This window comes from Trichosurus vulpecula, chromosome 4 (assembly GCF_011100635.1).
Source record: "Trichosurus vulpecula isolate mTriVul1 chromosome 4, mTriVul1.pri, whole genome shotgun sequence".
In the NCBI taxonomy this organism is placed as follows: Eukaryota; Metazoa; Chordata; class Mammalia; order Diprotodontia; family Phalangeridae; genus Trichosurus; species Trichosurus vulpecula.
Genome location: NC_050576.1, coordinates 251,381,959 through 251,391,204, shown reverse-complemented (window position 1 = coordinate 251,391,204; position 9,246 = coordinate 251,381,959). Strand labels below are relative to the sequence as shown.

The window sequence follows — 9,246 nt, the reverse complement described above, 5'->3', positions numbered from 1 at the left end:
AGCTCCTTCTCCCCTTCACTCTTCAAATCCCTTCCCCTCCCCCCTCCTCCTCCCACTGCTTCCTATTCCCTCCCCTCTCTCCTTCTCCAAGCTTCACTTCCCCAGTCCCTCCTTTTCCTCTCCCCTCCCCCTTCCCTCCTCCTCGATCGCCTCCCCTCCCACTCCCCAGTTTCTCCCCTCCCCTTTTCTCTTCCCTCCCCGTCTCCTCGCTAGTTTCCCCTCTCTCCTCCTTTCCCTTCCCCCTCTCCCTCCTCTTTGCTCCTTCCCCTCCCCTCCCTTCCCCGCTCCTTTCTCCTCCCCTTTCCCCTCCCCCTCCCCCGGCTGGTTTCTCCTCCCCTCGGCCCTGCCCCTCCCCCTCCGCCTCTCTCCCTTCCCCCACCCGGCCCCGTCCCTCGCCTCCCCCCTCGCCCCTCCCCCTCCTTCCCCTCTCCTCCCCTCCCCTCCCCTCCCCCATGCTTTCTCCCCCTCCCCGCCCCGGGCGGGCGCTGGCTGCCTGCGCCGGCTGCGCTGCTCCGCGCCGCGCTCGGGTTTGTTTGGCTGTGCGGCAGGAGCCGCCGCCGCCGCCGCCGCCGAGGGCCTCGCGAGCTCATTTGCGCCTGGCTGGTCCGGCCCCCTCCCCCTCCCCCGGCCCGCTCCCCTCCCCCTCCGCGCTCGCTCCCCGCTCCCCGCGCCCCGCGCCCCGCTCCCCGGCGCGGAGACTCTGAGCCGTTGGCCGCCCGCTCCGAGCCGTAGGGCTCCAGCTTCCGTGCTCCGCTCCTGCTCGCGGCCCGGCGGCGGCGCGGCGGCCGCCCCCTCCCCCGGCCCGGCTCGCGCCCCCCGCCCCGGCCGCCCCCGCCCCCGCTGCCCCCGCGCGGAGCAGGGAGGCGGGCGCAGCTGGGAGGGCTCCTCGGCGGCGGCGGCGGCGGAGTCGTCGCGCTGCCCGCCCGGAGCCCAGCCCGGAGCCGAGGCCGCTCCCGCCCGGGCTGCGCGGTCCGACGAGGCGCCTGAGGCCGGCTGGCGGGGGGGCACTTGCTGGGCCTCCACTGCGGGCGGGAGGGGCGGCCGAGCCCCGGCCCAGCCCGGCCCAGCCCAGCCCGGGGAGCGGCGCCAGGTAAGGGGGAGCAGGGCCGGAGCCTGAGCGGGGCGGGAGGGGGTGGGGAGGGGGCCGCGTGCTTGGGGATGGAGGGGGCTGGGTGCTTATCAAGGAGGGCTGTTTTGGGGAGGGGGCTTGTGCTCCTGAAGGGGGACTCTGCTTTTGGGAAGGGGCTCTATGCTTACGGAGGTGGGCTGTTTATTTATGGGAGGGGGCTGCGTGTTTATACGGGGGTGTCTGCGCCGGTCCCTTGTGGCGGGCGTGGGGGATGGGCACAAGTGTAACACATTTTTCAACTTGGCCCTTTGGGGAGCTGGTGTTTGACGGGGTGCTATTATTATCCTCATTATTATTGGTATTTAGCCTCCCCTCCCCCGCCCCAGCGAACATCAGCAAGGTGATCCCGCTCCCTGTTTCGTTGTTTTTTTTTTTTTTTTTTGGTTTTTTTGAATCCTCCCCACCCCCCCTGCACCCTCCACCCTCGGTGCCTTTTCCCTCCTTTGGGGAAGGCTTTCAGGAAAAGAATTTGCAGCAGATTGAATCTAGGAGCCATCATTAGGCAGCCTCCTTTAGAGCCTATTTTTAGCGGAGAAGGCGCCTTTCCGTGCATATTTATGATTATTAGCATTAATTTTTTGCAACCCGCCAGCAGCAAGGGGAAAGAAAATTTTTGTTACTTTTTAAGGGGGAAAATTTTTTCCCACCCCCTCCCCCAAGTGACTGACCCTTGGTCTGTGTAAATTTCCCGGATGGTTTATGATAGTTTTCTGTCGTGTAAATTTTAGGAAACGAGGGAAGTAATTGGAAGGATGAAAAATGTGCTTAGTGCCTGAACTCATGCTGAAGGGGGGGGGAGGGGAAAGCATATACACACACTGTCCTCACTTTCCCACTGTGTGATTTGGGTTTGTTTTCTCTTCTTGGGAGCTGTTTCTTTGTAACTTAGTTGTTGTTGTTTTAAAATTTATCTTCAGGAAGTATTCAGGAGAGGAGTGCTTTTGAAGTTGTTTTAAAAAGTGTATTTTGAGCAAAGTTGTTAGTTTGCTGGTAAGTTTTGGCTAGAACGGTCACCGGTTTTTTTTTTTTGACAGTGTAAAGGCCACGTTGTTAGTATAAAGTAGCTGCAGTTCGATGGAAACTACCCTATATGTTTTTTTTCAGCAGAAGCAGACTTTTATTCATGTAGAAATTAACCTGAGGTTGTTGTGTGAATGATTTCATGAATGCATTACCATCACTTTTGGAGAAGTTATAATTTTGGAACATTAACCACTTTATATTTTCAGCCAAGATAGACTTAATGCAGTGAGCATAAATGTATCTAGTAAGCTTTTGGGTAAAACTTTATTTGAGATTGGTACTGTTTCTCACATTGGGCCTTCAAATAATGTCATTCTCTTCTTATACGTGCTTTTGCAAATTACAAATTAGAGAGATCCTAAGTATGCTTAAAATGGTTGTAATATTTTTCAATGTTATTGTTAATTAAAAACTTGCTTTATGCAGCCCTCTCTTCTCATTTAAAAATAGGTCTGTTATGTGACATATTACTATCTGTAATTTAAATGCTTTACTTTGGAAATTTTACTAATAGTTATGTCCAGTTTCCTTGTTTTCCAAATAAGAATTCCTTTTGTTGATTTGCTAACTATGCTTAATAAAATCGGGTTGTTGAAGGCATGGGTAATTATTTGAACCTGATTGGTTTAAATTTTTTTCCCCTTTGCTAAGTTGTAATTAAGTAATAATCTCTCTTCCCTTTCCTGGGGATTCTCTCTTGTGTGTGGATAATAAGGGGTCCTCATGATGTTTTCTTGAACATGCCTAAACCAATTTGGAATTGTGGGGTGTATTTTTTTTTATGCTTTTAGACAAATGCTAGTGTCTACACTGACATTCCCAGTGTGATTTCTTTTTTTTGTTGTTGTTGTTAAGTGAGACACAGTGCCTGTTTGGTGTATGTTATTAATCCCAGATCACCTGAGACTGTGTTCTTGCTATCTCAAGTTGTTAGTCAAGGGAGTCAGGACAGCTTTGTTTGTCTCCATGAAAACAGGGTTTATGTAGGGTGTTCCATGGGAGCTTAATGGCAGGCCTCCCAGATTATCATTGACAACTCCTAGAAGTATTTAGCATTTGCTTCTTGGGGAGGGGAGGAGTGGCAATGAGGATGGCAGAGGAGGAGTAGTAGAAAGAAAAATTGGCTAACCACTTTAAATGGTTGGATTCCTGATGCTTTTTTATAAGTTTTCTCCCATATGTACTTTCATTACTTGTTTGAAATACCTTACATTTTTTAAAAACAGTTTGCTTCAGTTAGTCCATACAGCTAATCAACAGTTACCTGTACTTGTGAGAGATGTGAATTTCAGTTTATTGAAAAGATAAGGAAATCATAACCATTATTTAAGTATTGATTTTTTTAACATAAATTACATTGAAGATTAACTAGACAGGAACTAATGGAAAAAGAGGTGTCAAATTTCCTATTTGAAATGGCAATAAAAATCAGTACCCATAAGAAAATGATTTGTATGTTAAGAACATTTTCCTTAATCTTAAAGATTTGGGTCAGTTCTAAGTGTTAACAGATATTTTTAAAACACCCTAAACTTTTTTGTTATAGAGCTCAATTGTTACTACCAAGCTAACATTGCTTTCTACTTAGACTAGCTTTGGTGAGATGGATTGGTTCCTTTTGTTGTGTGTATATTTTATATTTATTTAAAGGATTACATAAAACTTTAATAACTTTTTTTGCACACATCCAGAAATCTTTCCTGTCTTTTAATATCTAAGTAAGATTGTTGATAATAGTACATGCATAGCAAGAGAACCAATTTTCTTTACATTAAATAACTTTCATGTACTCAGGGCATTTCAAACTAATACCCAGAAAGGAAAGGAGCATGGTATAAGCATACACATTACGCAGAAAGGAGATGTGATTAATGGACCTTTTGAATGACAACCTGTTGAATAAATACATCTGTTCATGTATGGCAGTGAAACATAAATAATACCTTGTCAAATGAATGGTTGACAAAGGAAACCAACTTTTATAATTGATTACTGTGCTATTGCATAGAAAGAAATTCTGACTAGGCATGTTTGGGTAAAGTTGGGAGAGAGAATGTGATTGACATTGCTCCCTTCTCTTAATTTTGACTTCAATACAAAATGGCTGGTAGTGGAAACTTGTTGGCATTCTGTTGGCAGGTGGGGAGAGGTGGAAGGCGGCATATTCGCTGTCTGTGTGTGTGAACTAGCATGTCATTTTCTACATTCCATAAGTAACATACAAAGTTAGATCCCATTGAAAGGAGGAGGAAGGAGGCAGCTAATGTGTAATCAGCTAGAGGTTTAAATTCTGCCCACACAGCTTCTGTAGTCTGGGAAGAATCCATGGACAAAGGGGGCCCAAACGGCATTATAGTGGTGAGAGGCTGTTTGGAGCTAGAGGACCTGGGTTCAAGTTCCAGCTGTGTGACCTTAGGCAAATGTCTAATACTTGGGCACATAGTAGCTGCATAATAAATGTTTATTACCCTACTTGACCTCTCTGGACTTCGGTTTTCTCTTCTGTAAAAGGAGAGCTTTGGACTAGATGACCTCGAAGGCCCTTTCCAGCCTTAAAACCATGAAAGCATTAGAGCTGAAAGCTGGGAGGGGTGTGAAATCTTGCCTCCAGGGTTGGTGTGGTTTGGGGGCAGCTGGGGTGACATTTTCTCACCCTCTTCACCAAGCAGCTGAAGTTCTTCAAAGGTAGGAAGATTGCCCAGGAAAGGAAACGTCATGAAAAATAGTAATTGTTGAAGTGGTACAGCCCTTTGGCAATGATGTTGGTGCTCTGGTTCTGGTGGCTGCTGTTGCTACTTGTCCTGTTATATCTCTTTGGTTACCAAAGCTATTTGTCTGCTTAGTGGAGCTCCTTAGAACAGTTTTTAGGTTTTTTTTTTTTTTTTTTTTGGCTTGGAGGGGCCTCAAAATGTTACTGTAACAGCTTTTCTGCTAACTGGGTCAAGTGATAGATTTGAGTACTTTAATGGATCTCATCCTGTGCAATCCTTGTCTGTCTTTCCATAAGCCCCTCCATAAGGCATCCATCTAACCCAATATACCAGAGACCTTCTCATTCTAGTAGTCCTCAAGCTGCTTAACTTCATTCTTAACTTCATGACTAGACATAACCCCTTTTTCAGATCTTTTTTTGATATGAGCACCTGAATTAAATTAACATCAAATGACACTTGTGTCATGTCTTTTTTTTCCTTTTTTTTGCCATTTTGCCATCCCCATCATTCATGTAGAGGAGGGAGGGCCTCATAGGACTATGGGCTGCTTTGGGGTTTTTTCTTATTTCAAGAGTTGCCATGGCCAAAAATGTATCATTTATTTTTTGCCAGACCTTTTGATGATGAGTTTTTCCTTGTTTGCTTTGCTAGACTGTAAACTCCTTAAGAACAAGGACTATTTCACTTTTGTTTTTGTAGTTTTGGTGCCTAGCACAGTGGTGCACATAGTAGATGCTTGTTGATCATTTGGGTGGAAAGTAAAGAATCTATGCTATGCGTTTGGGCCAGATTTTGTCAGGCAGTTTATTAACATACAAGCAAATGAAGGGACAAGTATTCTCCTTACAGACCACTCTCCACCAAGCAGTTTCAAACTTACGTTCAGTAGCTAGCATGAAACAAAAGATGAATAAATTTGAGCAGCAGCATAAACAGAGATACATAGTTTAAGTTCAGGGTTTTCGATTTACAAATGGAACAATGGTAACATTAATGACGGTATGCCCTTGGAGAAAATGCCTTCCCCAAACTGAGTTCTCCCTTAGGTAGTACCCTTTTTAAAAAGCCTGGTCAGCAATAAAAAAGGAGATACTTTCCATGAATTAACAAAAAAGACATTCCCAATCTTAGTTTGGTCACCATAAACCACATGATTTCCACTTAGTTTGGCCACAATAAATGTTAATGATTGAGACTCAGAAAATTGAGGTCAGTTGCTGAAATTGATTAAGCCTTCTATATTTGAGAGACCAGACCAGGGAAGGCTTCAGACCAGGACACTGTTATAAGTATCATTTCTTAATTTTTATAACAAATTGAGGCCCCATTGCTATCCACTTCCACAGTTGATTGACTCAGCGGAGTAGGTTCTCAGAAAACAGAGGTGACTAAAACTAGCCGAGTTTGTGTTCCCTGGCACAGCTTCTGAGAACCCAGGCTTGGTTACTGCACACTACGAGGAAGGCTATAGAGTAGGGCTTTGGTGGAAGGGATCAAATGATGACCCGAATAAATGAATAAATAAATAAATTCACTGAGTGCTAGTCTTATTTCCAGAATAGCAGTGTTGAAACTTGAAGGGACCCTAAAGATCCTGTAGTCCAGCTTGCTCATTTTACAGCTGGAGAAACTGAGGCCTGCATAGGGAGGGGAAGTGACTGTGACCTGAGATCGCACAGATAGTAAATAATCTTGGTAGGACTAGGACCAGTGCTTTTTGACTCGAAGTTAGTCTGGTGTTTTTTTCTCTATACCTTCTCTCCTCCTACACTGCTCAACCCTGGCTGTTTTCTTCTCACTTGCCTGTTTTCCATCCTTCTCTGGTCTTAAACAGTGAAAGTGGATTCGAATTGTGAACCAGAAAAAAATTGGATAATGATCTCTTTGATTTAAAAAAAAAATCCAGCATGTTTTATGATTAAGATCTTATAATTAAAAATCACACGTAAATGAGTGTATCTTTATTCAGTAGGTATCTACCCCAGAATTTTCCAAAAGATTTGAACCTATTAAGAAGAATCATTAGGAGAACATCGTGTTTATTGGAAAACAATAGTAGGATCATAGCTTTAAAATTGGGAGGGATCTTCGAGATCTTTTAGTTCAGCTTCATTTTATGGCTCCAGAGAGGGGAAATGTATATATATAAGCCAGAATTCACACCCGTATTTTCCGACTGTAAATGCAGTACTTTTCTCCCCTTCACCCTCAGTCTCTCATGGAATCTTCTCTAATCCATTTTGTAAGTTTGGACACTGAAGGAAACAATGTTTACAGAGAACCAGCGTGGCTTCAAGAACAGGTCATGCCAGGTGAGCTGCATTTCCTAACAAACTGGAGGGTGGACGTAGGAACTCAACAGGATGGTGAGGAGTCTCAATCTTATGCCACATGAGGATCCATTGAAGGTACTGAGGAAGTGTGGCTTGAAGAAAAGAAGCCTTAGGTGGGGACAGGCTGGCTCTCTTGAGATATTTGTAGGCTTGAGAGTGAGAAGGCTTAGGACGTTGGCTCCAGAAGGCAGATCAAGGAGCAGTGAGTTGAAGGAATAAAGAGTGACTAAAGGTTGTTTTCAGGACAAATTAATTAATTAGAGCTGACCATGAGTGGAATGGGCTGCCTGGGAAGGCAGATGGTTTCACCAGAGGCCTTAAAGCAGAGAGTGAAATGTCTACACTTGATGTCTGGTGTAGAAGAGATTCTTGTTCAGAATGGGTTTGGGTTTGATGGCCACTGAGGTCCTTTCCAATCCTGAGGTTCTGTGACTTTTTATATATTGAGTTTCCTTGAAATGGTGAGAGCAGTGGGATGTAGTGGAGAAAGTGCTGGCCTTGGAGTCACAGGAGAGAGACCCCAGTTCAAATCGTCCCTCTTACTAACTGTATGGCCATGGGCAAATCACCTAGTATTTCTGATGTTTGTTTTCCTCATTTACAATATGGGGAGGGTAATAACCAATCTTTTATAATGATAAAATAAATGTCATCAGTTATTCTAGTGCTTTAATAACAGTTAGAAAGTGCTTTTCTTCCCAAAATCATGTGAAGTATTTAGTGAAAGTGTTTTTATTTCCATGTTAAACTTTAGAAAACTGAGAATTATTTGACTTGCCCCCATGGTCAAAGATCTTCAAATAGGGTTGCAGTGGGGACTTTGTTGGCTGACGTGTAATGCAGCTTCTCAAGATACCCTCACTTGAAAAAAATCTCAATTCTTTTTAAGGTTTTTTTTTTTAAAGCATATATCTACATCTTGACATGTGCGTATTTGTTATTTTGGTGGTGACTTTTCTTTGACTTCAAGGAATCTTTTAATTTTGGTGAATTGATTACCATAATCATTTCGGCTGTGCCTGAAGTTATGTTAAACTTTTCTAGTTGTTCTTAACTATACTTCTATTTCCAGCTGGCTAAAAGAACTGACTTTCTTATGTTCATAGTTGACTTAGCTCACAGTGTGAAACTCTTGAGTTGATTAGTCTTTTCCTCTCCTCTTTCACCTCTCTCTCTTTCTCTCTCTCTGTTTCTCTTTCTCTCATTTGCCTGTTACCAGTTTACTCATTATTTTCATCCTTTGTCTTCCAGGCTACAAACCTGCAAGACATCTTTTCTTCTCCCTCATTTCATATCTGTACTATAGGCAGCTAGGTGGCACAGTGGATGGATCCCCAGGTCTGGGATTGGAAGACTTGAGTTCATATTTGGCCTCAGACATTGACTAGCTCTTTGTGCTTGGGCAAGTCACTTAATGTTTGCCTCAGTTTCCTCATCTTTTAAATGAGAACAATAACATCTATTTTCTAGTGTTGTTCTGAGGATAAAATGAGATTAAAAATTGTAAAGCAGGCAGACCTAGTAAGCACCATATAAATGTTGGCTATTATCATTATTATTAATCATCACGACCATTTCACCTAAGACTTGGACCGTATTAGTGCCATGGCCTCCTAGATTGTCTCTGCTTCTTCTATTACATTATTCACACACTACTGCCAGAACCTATAATAACTTTGTTTTTAAAATCCTTCTTGATTTTTAAGTCTTACCACAATTTTATGGGTCCTACCCTTCCACCACTCACTAGTTAGGAACAACCTTTTTGTTTTCATTCAAGACTCATCTCATGCTTTTTCTCATGTTCTTCATCCTACCTGCAATAACCATCTGTATCTGTCCAAGTCCTTCCTTATTAAGTACCTAATGTATGTGCAAGACATTGTGCTAAATTCTTGGAATATTGAGACATAAGTGATAGCTCCAGAGGAGTTTTCACTTTACTGTGTATTAATATAGGAGACACACAGGGGACATGTTGAGCACCAGTGGATGATAACACCCCTGAAAAGTCAAGATGAGGAGGCAGTACCTTCCTGGGTGAGGT

At 43.8% G+C, this 9,246-nt stretch overlaps 1 protein-coding gene across 2 annotated transcripts in view; it reads left to right on the top strand.

The window, feature by feature from the left end:
- Window positions 1-966: 966 nt before the first annotated feature.
- Window positions 967-9,246, top strand: part of TBL1XR1 (TBL1X receptor 1) — a 157,334-nt gene continuing 149,054 nt past the window's right edge. For both annotated transcript variants that reach the window (XM_036753642.1, XM_036753643.1), the window contains exon 1: window positions 967-1,090. The gene's annotated coding sequence lies outside the window, so the exon portion shown is untranslated. The remainder of the gene's footprint in view (window positions 1,091-9,246) is intronic.